This window comes from Tupaia chinensis, unplaced genomic scaffold (assembly GCF_000334495.1).
Source record: "Tupaia chinensis unplaced genomic scaffold, TupChi_1.0 Scaffold144426_1, whole genome shotgun sequence".
Classification (NCBI taxonomy): Eukaryota; Metazoa; Chordata; class Mammalia; order Scandentia; family Tupaiidae; genus Tupaia; species Tupaia belangeri.
In genome coordinates this window covers 2,487,016-2,496,515 of record NW_006204286.1, presented here as the reverse complement: position 1 = coordinate 2,496,515, position 9,500 = coordinate 2,487,016, and the positions used below count along the sequence as shown (strand labels likewise).

General features: G+C 41.3%; 1 pseudogene; it reads right to left on the bottom strand.

The window, feature by feature from the left end:
- Window positions 1-2,302: 2,302 nt before the first annotated feature.
- LOC102494630 (ubiquitin-conjugating enzyme E2 R2-like) overlaps window positions 2,303-9,500 on the bottom strand; it is a 19,239-nt pseudogene continuing 12,041 nt past the window's right edge.

Below are 9,500 nucleotides of genomic sequence, written 5' to 3'. Positions count from 1 at the left end.
TGTGGTAGTCCAGTGCACCTAACCACTGGGCTCCCTGCCAGTCCTATCATAATTAAAAATTTAATGCAAGTATCTTAAATAGATTTCTAGCTATCTACCTGGCTAGATATAATAGCTAGATGTTAATAGATGAAAGTCATAACTATTGAACTATTGAAATAACAGCATTGCTTTCAAATCATTACAGAAATCTTTCGACCCATAACTGGCATATTCATTATATTACACAAACCATATCCATCTCAAAATGCTCTTTGCTACCTTTGTCCAAAACTTGGTATTCACTAAGTGAATAAGCCAATTTTTCCCTTTTGTATCTTTCAAAATAAGAAAAATACAGTTGGGGCTCACAACTGGTCTATTACTCTTTCAGATGAACCTTGGTAATTTATTTGGAGAATTGAAGAGGGAAACTATTTTCTAATGCATCTATAGCCCTGCCACCTCTCCATAAACAAAAGGGATATTATGTTTTTTCAAGAAAGGTTATTGTTTTTGAGGAAATGATATAAAAAGGAAGGAAGAGGGGGGTCACTTATGTATCTGACCAAATAGTCTCAGCCAACAAAACTGATGAATTATAGGGTGACAGATAATGCATACAGAGCATTTCTAGGTCCTAGTCAGCTATCCAGATATAATTGTGTTGAGAGAGAATTACATTCCAGATATATGGAGCCAGGACAAAAGGAAAAAATCAATTTCCAATTTGTTAGGAAGAAATGTTCATTGAAAACCAGGTTTTCAGATTTTTAGGTTGAGCTTACCAAAAAACAACCAAAACTTGGGTTCTAATTATAGCCAGTCCTTTCTCTTGCACTTTTATTAAACATATTGTAAAATCCAGTTTGTTATCTCACTTGTTTTTTTCATTTGTCCTATTGTTTCATAATTTTTTTTTCTCAAGCATTTATTTTATTTTTAATTTGCCAGAGAGGGTGCGTGTTCACTGGAGAGAGATGCGAACCACAGTCGACTACCTGCGAGTCCAGCAACATAGCCATTATGCTAACTGCTGGTCCCCAGGCATTTTTTTTTTTAAAGAATTTTTCATTTAACTTTCTTTGTTTCTTTGTTTGTTTGTTTAGTTAGTTATTTCAATCAACCAGAGAGGGACAGAGTGAGAGAGAAAGAGAGGGAAAGTGAGAAAGCAAGCTGCTAGATCTAGGATTCAAATCGTGGTCAGCCATGTGGGAATCCAGCACCCTTAACCACCATGCCACCTGCCGGCCTCCATTTTTTTTAAGGTTTTTTCCATAGGGAGCATGCGTTCATGGAGAGAGACAGAGAGAGACAGTGAGAGACATTGAGAGGGAAAGTAAGAAAGAGGGAATGGCCACAACACAATTCCTTCTCCTTTATTCTCCTCCTGGGGTTTGGGCATGTATAGCACACATGCCCAGTGTGAGTTTCAAACCACCATGTCTGGGACTCGAACCTTGGTCGGCAGTGTGAGTCCAATGCCTTAACCTCTGCGCTATCTGCTGGCCCCAGCCCTACAAGCTCTTTAATTACTGATAGAGACTATCATCTTTGTAGTATATGACACCATTATTCCACATGTCTAGTTAAATCGCTTCACATGTACAATTTGTTTCTCTCAATATAGGTGAAGTTCCATGAAGGTAACTATCTTGTCCTAATTGTTTATCTTGATATTTTATCATTATTTTGTAATTTGAAGCATGAATATTTATTTCTGACTAGACTGTAATTGATTTCACAAAACAAAATCTAAGCTTCTGTGTTAGGATGATTTCATGGAAACTGAAGGAGCACATTTGGTCAGGATTAGCACAAAGTCCCTGACGCCCACTGTATCCCAGTCTTAGGAAGGGAAAGAAACACAATTTACCACCATAGGGCTGAACAAATGTATGCACACTAATGTAAATGAGCAGGTAAACCTTGGCAAATCTGCACTGTTTTCTAAAGTTTTTTTTTTTTTTCATTTTATTTTGCTACCCAGTATATGCAACACTTATGAACTCCCAATGGGTTTCCAGCTTTAAACACATTAAACATCTTGAAAGACAATTTAATTCTTTGAGAATCTAAAAACAGACCAAATTGTGCTCTGCTGTGAACATTCTGTAGAGACTATGTGAGGTAGGGTTTTGGGTGGTTGCTATTGTTTTGTGTTGTTGTTGCTGATTTTTTTAGACTTAATACAGTATTGGAAGGGTAAGAATTCAAGAATTCAGACATCCTGTGGAGTGTTATTTTTTTTCCATGAAAGGTCCACAAAAAGGAGCAAACTGAGATCCATAAGGAGAGACCACAGGAGCTGTGTGTGTTTTCCTCACTCCCTGTGAATAGGTTTTTGCTGAGAGGCCACTTCTAGGTCCTGACTTGCTCCCCTTCCTTTGGCCTGAGATGGCAGGGGCACGGAAGGAGCATGTAAGGACTCTACATCCCCAGAATCATCATTATCATAACAGTCAGCATGGTTTTTCTCCTCATCTTCATCTTTAATGTCATCATAGTACAAGTCGTCATAAAGCAAATCTGAGCTGTTGTCATTGGAAGGCACTTTAGTTTTGATGCAGTATTCTGCCAGGGTTGTGGGGACCTTTACTCCATCCTTTTCTGCTTTGGCCTTAGCGGTTGAAACCTGTTTCCTAATGATTTCAGCACATTCTTTGTCTTTTCCTTTATTGTCTCTCCATTTCCTGAACATAACCAAGAGTTAACATTGGCTGTGATGAAGGTGTAGGGATCATTAAGTGGTGAGATTACACTTGATAGGATAGTCCTCACGTTCTGAGTAGGATTCCACCTTTTAGAGGTCAGTTCTCTGTTCTGTGGGTTATCTACAGGTGGATGAAAAATTGAAATGCAAATGTCTCCATTCTCATAAACGTTAGGGTGTCACATTTTGGTCAGTTTGAATGTAGGTGGTGAATATGGACAGTCAATAGGAAATTTAATGTGTGTCTTGAAGTAGATGCCTTTGTAGAGGGTGTTGGGAGATCTAAAAATGGCCACCTCCCAGTTGTAGAGGTCAGAGTCATTCACCAGCATGATGCAGAAGTCCTCCACTGGTTCCTCCTGCAGGGATTTATGTTCAAGCCTCATGGTCTTCTGCAAGATGGCCATCTACTGCTGGGCAAGCTGAGGCCCCAATCAATCCTCAAGCACTGGCAGGACTGGACCTGCCCCCTCTTCTCTGCTCACCCTCGGGCCTCTGTCTTCACACAACCGGCAGGCAGAACCAGGCCCCAGATGGCCCTCCTCTCTCTACACAGACTGGGAAAGGCAGAGGGATTGGGGAAGTTTGCTCCCAGCCAGGGGCCTCTCCCCACCCCACTGGAGGGGGCCTCAATTTGGAGAAGAGGGTGCAGAAAAGGTGAAAGCAAGGAAGGAGTCAGTGGGCCCATGATGGTGAGGGAGTGGCCTGGGCTGTCAGTTGTGGTACCTCCAGACCAGGGGGCCTGTGGGCTCGAAGTTTTATCTTTAAATAATTGCTTATACCATCATTTCTTAGCAGTTTCTAGTATGTACCAAAAAAAGGAGAAATTTTGCTTTTGAAAAAAAAAAGGTGTGAGATAATAAAAAAAAAATTATATGGGAAATTCTAGGATTCTGAACATGTGCCATCCCAGTCTTCCTCTCCTTCTGGGACTACTCTGTCCCTCCTCCTGGATCTGCTTTGTCCCTGTTTCTGAGACTACTGTCTGTTTAACTTTGACTTTATGAACCTCACCACTCTGGATTATTCCACTCTGCTCTGGTTTTGTGTGGCCCTCATCATGACACTTGCCCTATCCATCTCATCATCTGGCTCTTCATCTTGTCATGACCCAGTAAAGGGTCACATAGAAGATGCCTGTTCACCAGTGGAGGATTAGTTTAGCCTGGCAGCTGCTTGCCCATTTTGCTAAAAATGGCACCCTAGGCCCAATCTGGCACAAGAACTAAGGTTTACTTGGGACACTGCTGAACAGTGATCCTAATGTCTGTTCTGAGCAATGTACTCAAGATTGTAATAAGAGGAATAGGTCAACATCCACTGAGGATTGTTCTTGCTGCTGCAGATTTCCCCACACTCTGACCCTAGAGTGATAATATCAGGGCTGAGCAAGGAGCTGGGTCTCTCAATTTCTCCTGTTCATTTTACATGCACCAGCTGTATTCTGGCTCAATCTTTTGGACAATGTGTGCCCTCCCTTGTCTAGTTGGCCCCAGTAAGTGTCTTGACTTCTGCCAAGCCCTTGACATTGCTGTCCAGTAGGTACATATATGCATTCCATGACTGCTTCTGCGAGGTGATGTTCAGGGAAGCCTAGGAATTTATGGTGAACTTTTTTTTTTTTTTTTTTTAGAGATTTTTGCTATAGGGCGCATGCGCTTGCCAGAAAGAGAGAGAGAGATAGAAAGCGAGAAATCACCCCCCAGGGGGAACGGCCATGCCACAATCCCTTCTCCATTCTTCTCTCGGGATCTTGGGCATGCATGGCACACGTGCCGGCGTGAGTTTAAGCTACTGGATCCAGGACTTGAACCACAGTTGGTTACATTGGAGTCTAGCGACAACCATTACACTAACTGCTGGTTCTTCATCATGGAGAACTTTAAATGGAACTTCCCAGGGGTCACAAGCATGTGGGCCCCTCTCATCTAGGACACCTCCATCCTCATAGTGAAGGCATGTATCTGCGTTGGGGCAGGGCTACTGCTCCCTGCTGGTGCACTGCCTCATCTATATGCTCTGAACCTACCTGTGGGAGTTCGCCACTGGCTTTACCCTGTGCTACTTCAATGTCTATGCCAGGACTACTCCCAGCTGGACTTTTATTTCATGGGCTTCGTCACCATGGAGTACATGGTGCTCTGGATCTGGCAGGCCCTCATCATTGAGAAGTTCCCTCTTCCTCTGCTTTAACAAAGACAAAAAAAACGAGGAAAACCTAGTGGTCATGCGGCCCTGGTAAATGGCCACAACAAGACTGACTCATTGAAGGCTTGTTGAGGGGGACCTAGGGTTCTTTCATGGGACCCATGGATAGAGAACTAACCAGCAATATTGCCCCTTCAGTAATAGCACAGGTCCTACCCAGCCAGAGTTTTGTCCAGTAGGGTACACACAGCCTAGTATCCTCCTGGTGGGCCAGTGTCGGTGAGTATAGTCAACTGGTAAGGGGCAAGGTGTGGAGTCAGTGAGAGACATGGGACAGTATCTCTGGATTTCATCCTAATTCAGACACTGTCAGCTAGAGGCCTGTGGCTGGCCAGTGAGTGTACTACATGGAAGACTTTGAAAGAAAAAGGCCCTGTGTTGGCTAAGGGATATTGAGAATGGAGATATGGGTGGGAGGCAAGTCTTGAGGATGCATTGGGTCACTACTTCCACCAACTCCTAATTGTCATCTGGATTTAGCTGGGCTTTGGCTGGTTCTATCAGTCAATATTTAGATGCTTGCTTGCACCAATACCTCCCCAGGGTGCTGAGTTGCAGCCCAAGACAGATTGTGTAGCCAGGAGGCTGCTTGGTAGCGGTGTTGGTCTGCAAGGACTTGGAGACCCTCCCTTGGCTTCTCTCTCCTCTTTCATATCCCTTTTTCTTTCTTTTTAAGGCATTTAACATTAGCAACCCTTTTATTCATGTTAATCATTCTGTTTACCCCATGAACAACTTCCTAGCCACCATTGCAGCTGACAGAGAGAGAAGCATAAGACAGATTTCACTGACAGCTAATAGCTTTCCCCTCTTCCACTGTTCCTGTTGGCCTGATGATTGGGGAGGTCCTGAGTTATACTTCCTCAATCTCTGGTCTGGAGGGCTGTGGAAGTGCCCCCACCCCACAGAAGCACAGCTGGAAACTAAAGATACTCCCAAATACAGTCAGGTGAAGATAGGCCTCCATGGATCCAAAAGGGGAACCTAAGACAAATCAGACATTTGGAGAAAAGACAGAGTTCTAGGTCATCTGTGCCCTGACTGGCTTGTTTTCAAGGCAATTGGGCAATATCAACTTTTTTTAAAAAAAAAAGAATTATTTACTTATTATTCTTCAATTTGATCAGAGAGAGACATAGTGAGTGAGAGAGGGAGAGAGTAAGAAAGCAAGACGCCAGGTCTAGGACTTGAACCGTGGTCAGCCATGTGGAAGTCTAGTGCATTAACCACAATAGCACCTGTCAGCCCTGCGCAATAGCATCTTATGGGGGATAGAAGAACATGTGTTCAGTGTTGGAGACCTGTAGAGGATGAGTGAGAGGAAAAGAGGAGGACCTTTCAACCTTGGAAGGCTCCCCAGAGCATCCTACATGTGAAGGAATCATTTCTGGTTCTTCCATAGTCCCTGTCCTATAGCAAAACCTTATGGCTATGCCTCTCTCTCACTCCCTCCTAATGAAATGGACTCTTTGAGCTTCCTCTTTAAACAATATAAATCCTGACACCCTCATGAGCATTGTCACTTTTTTGCCTCCCTTCTTTCTCCCTGTGGTAAGTTCATTGTTGGCAATAGATGATGAAATCCTCACTCCAGCCTGCTTCTTGCCCTGCCTAACCTCTGTGAATGGTCTCTTCCTAACTACACCAGGACTTTTGGATGAAAATTAGCTTTTCTTTTTTCATGGGCCATTAAAAAGTGTCAATATTTTAAAAAAAATCATATATCAAAAGCCTTTTTCATGCTCTTATAGGTGTATGCAAACATTTCTCACAGCCTAGTTTCCTCCTTGATGACGGCTCTGGAATTTGTAAACCATTCTGCCTGAACAAATCACTAGCAATTTATATATTCTTGCTAAAAATTTGCTAAATTATTGTGAAACCAAAACATCCAGAAATCATTTTAAAAAATTCTGTGATAGATTTTGAAGATAGAGTTAACTTTCCTAGAATAACTTTTAATAATAGCTTATGTTACATATACTTAATAACGATAACAATAAAAAATTATTTCCAATCAGCTTTAAAGTAAATTATAGTATAGTAGTGAGACCAAGCAGAAATGCCAAGATGATGATATTTAATATTATATAGAAATATAAAACCTTTGGGAACTAGCAGTTAGGTAATGGCTATGTCGCTGGACTCCCACGTAGTCGACTGCAGTTCCCTTCCTGGACCCGGTGGCTTAAAACTCACGCCGGGCGCGTGTGCGTGCATGCCCAAAATCCCGAGAGGGGAATGGAGGAGAAGGGATTGCGGTATGACCATCCCCCCTGGTGGGTGATTTCTCGCTTTCTGTCTCTCTGTCTCTCTCTGTCTGTCTGGTGAGTGCACGTGCCCTATAGCGAAAATCCCTCCAAAAAAAATTTTAAAAAAAAGAAATATCAAACTTTTAAAACACACCAAACATGAACATTCAGTCCCTATAAATAAAAGTACATTCCAATGAAAATTTATTTTCATACAGGTTTACAGATCATTCCCATGAGAAGATAAATGTGATTCAGTTCTGAGGAGGGGGAAATGGATACAACTGAGTCCTGAAGTAATATAACAAAGAAGCAGAAAAATTGCTAAAATTGCCCTGTTTAGAAACTGAATCCACAATCTACCTGAATAAAAAAATGCTGTACTTTAATCTCAGGGAAGTATGGAAGTGAGGAAGTGACATGACCATTGTTGAAACATGTCTATGTTAGCAAGTGAAGATCGAGGGAACTAGCAGTTAGAGTAATGGCTATGTCGCTGGACTCCCGTGTATTCAACTGCGGTTCGCATCCCGGACTCGGTGGCTTAAAACTCATGCTGGGCGTGTGTGTGTGTGTGCCCAAGATCCCGAGAGGAGAATGGAGGAGAAGGGATTGTGGAGTTACCATCCCCCCTGGGGGGTGATTTCTTGCTTTCTGTCTCTATGTCTCTCTCTGTCTATCTGGCAAGCCCATGTGCCCTATAGCGAAAAAAAATCTTGCCAAAAAAAAAAAAAAAAAGATCAAGAAAAGTGTATTGGGGTGGTTGGGAAGGGATATTATAAACTATGATGAGTAAGTTGGCAATGTAATGTAAAATTGTCATACAAATGTATACTCTAATATACAGCTTTAAAGTGTACATTATGTTTATTGCTAGTATATACAAAACATTATATATATATATATATATTATAGATATGAACGTAGAAATTTTGTTTGATACTTTTAATGCCAAAAGACTACCTTGTTTATATTATATGTTGACAAAATACACTTAGTCATTCGCTTGCCTTTTCGATTAAAACATTTAATCATTTCAATTAAAACATTTATTTACCTGAAAATTGGCTAAGAACCAATCACCTAACCAATAAAAAACTTTTGAAAGGCTAATGCCTATTGTCAAAATATCCTCCAATTTGGCTTCAGTACTCTTCCATTAATATTCATTTTTATATTTTTCTACATCTTTCTTGTTAAAATCAATTTCTTACTGATAAAAACATTATATCTCCTATTTAAATGTTAGGCATTATACTTATATTAACAGACTGCTTTATGATAAACAGAAAGGTAAGTAAAAATCTATTTTTCAAATATATTTTGACGTTTACATATTATCCCTCTCATTTTCCCTAGACATTATAACTGAATGATTCTGAAAAGTTTCACAATTTAGCTTACTGATGCATTCATCTCATTCTCTGTGCTAAAGTGATGTAATAGGAATATTCTGAGAGCTATACTTTTTGCCCATTTGCCCTGTAACTAGACTATTGTGGTCTCTGTGCCAGCAGACATAGCCACCACCAGACTTTGGACCAGTGATAAAACGCGTTGATTTTTCCATTGATGCTATGCTATTTTTTTTTTTCCTTTTACTTTTTCTACAGGGCCATAGGTGTTTGCTAGAAAGAGACAAAGAGAGACAGAGAGAGGGAAAGTGTAAAATCATTCCCCAAGGGAGATAGCCATGCTGCAATCCCATCTCCTCCAATCCCTTCTCTTCCATTCTCTTCTCAAGATTTTGGGCACGCGCAAACATACACATGCCCAGCGTGATTTTCAAGCTGTTGGGTCCAGGACTTGAACTGTGGTCAGCCATGTGGGATTCCAGCACTTTAGACACCATGCTCCCTGGTGGCCTTTCACTCAGTCACTTTAAAAAGTATCATCCCATCTGTCTATAATCACTTTCTAACCTTACAGTAAGCCACTATTCCCCTGGCTACTTTCCCTTACATTACTGGATACTATTTGATTAGTTGGCTAGGGTTGTCAGAGCAAACTACCATAGTCTTAGTGGCTTAAACAGAACTTTATTTTCTCACAATTCTGGAGGCTATAAGTCTGAGATCAAGGTTTCACCAAGTTTTGTTTTTCTCCTGAGGCCTCTTTCCTTGGCTTGTAAATTGCTGTTTTATCTCTGTGTCTGACAAAGACTCTGCCTTTGACCAAATTCTAGTTAGGCTCCTCTGAACCTCTTTTTCAAGTATGCCTTGACTTGGTGTCCTTTCTGTCCTTGTCACCCCAATCTTAGCAAGAATCTTGCTAAATCAGTTAAGAGAGAATCCCTCACCATTAATGTCTGATCAAGTTAATCATTCTCCATCCTTTTTTTTTTTTTT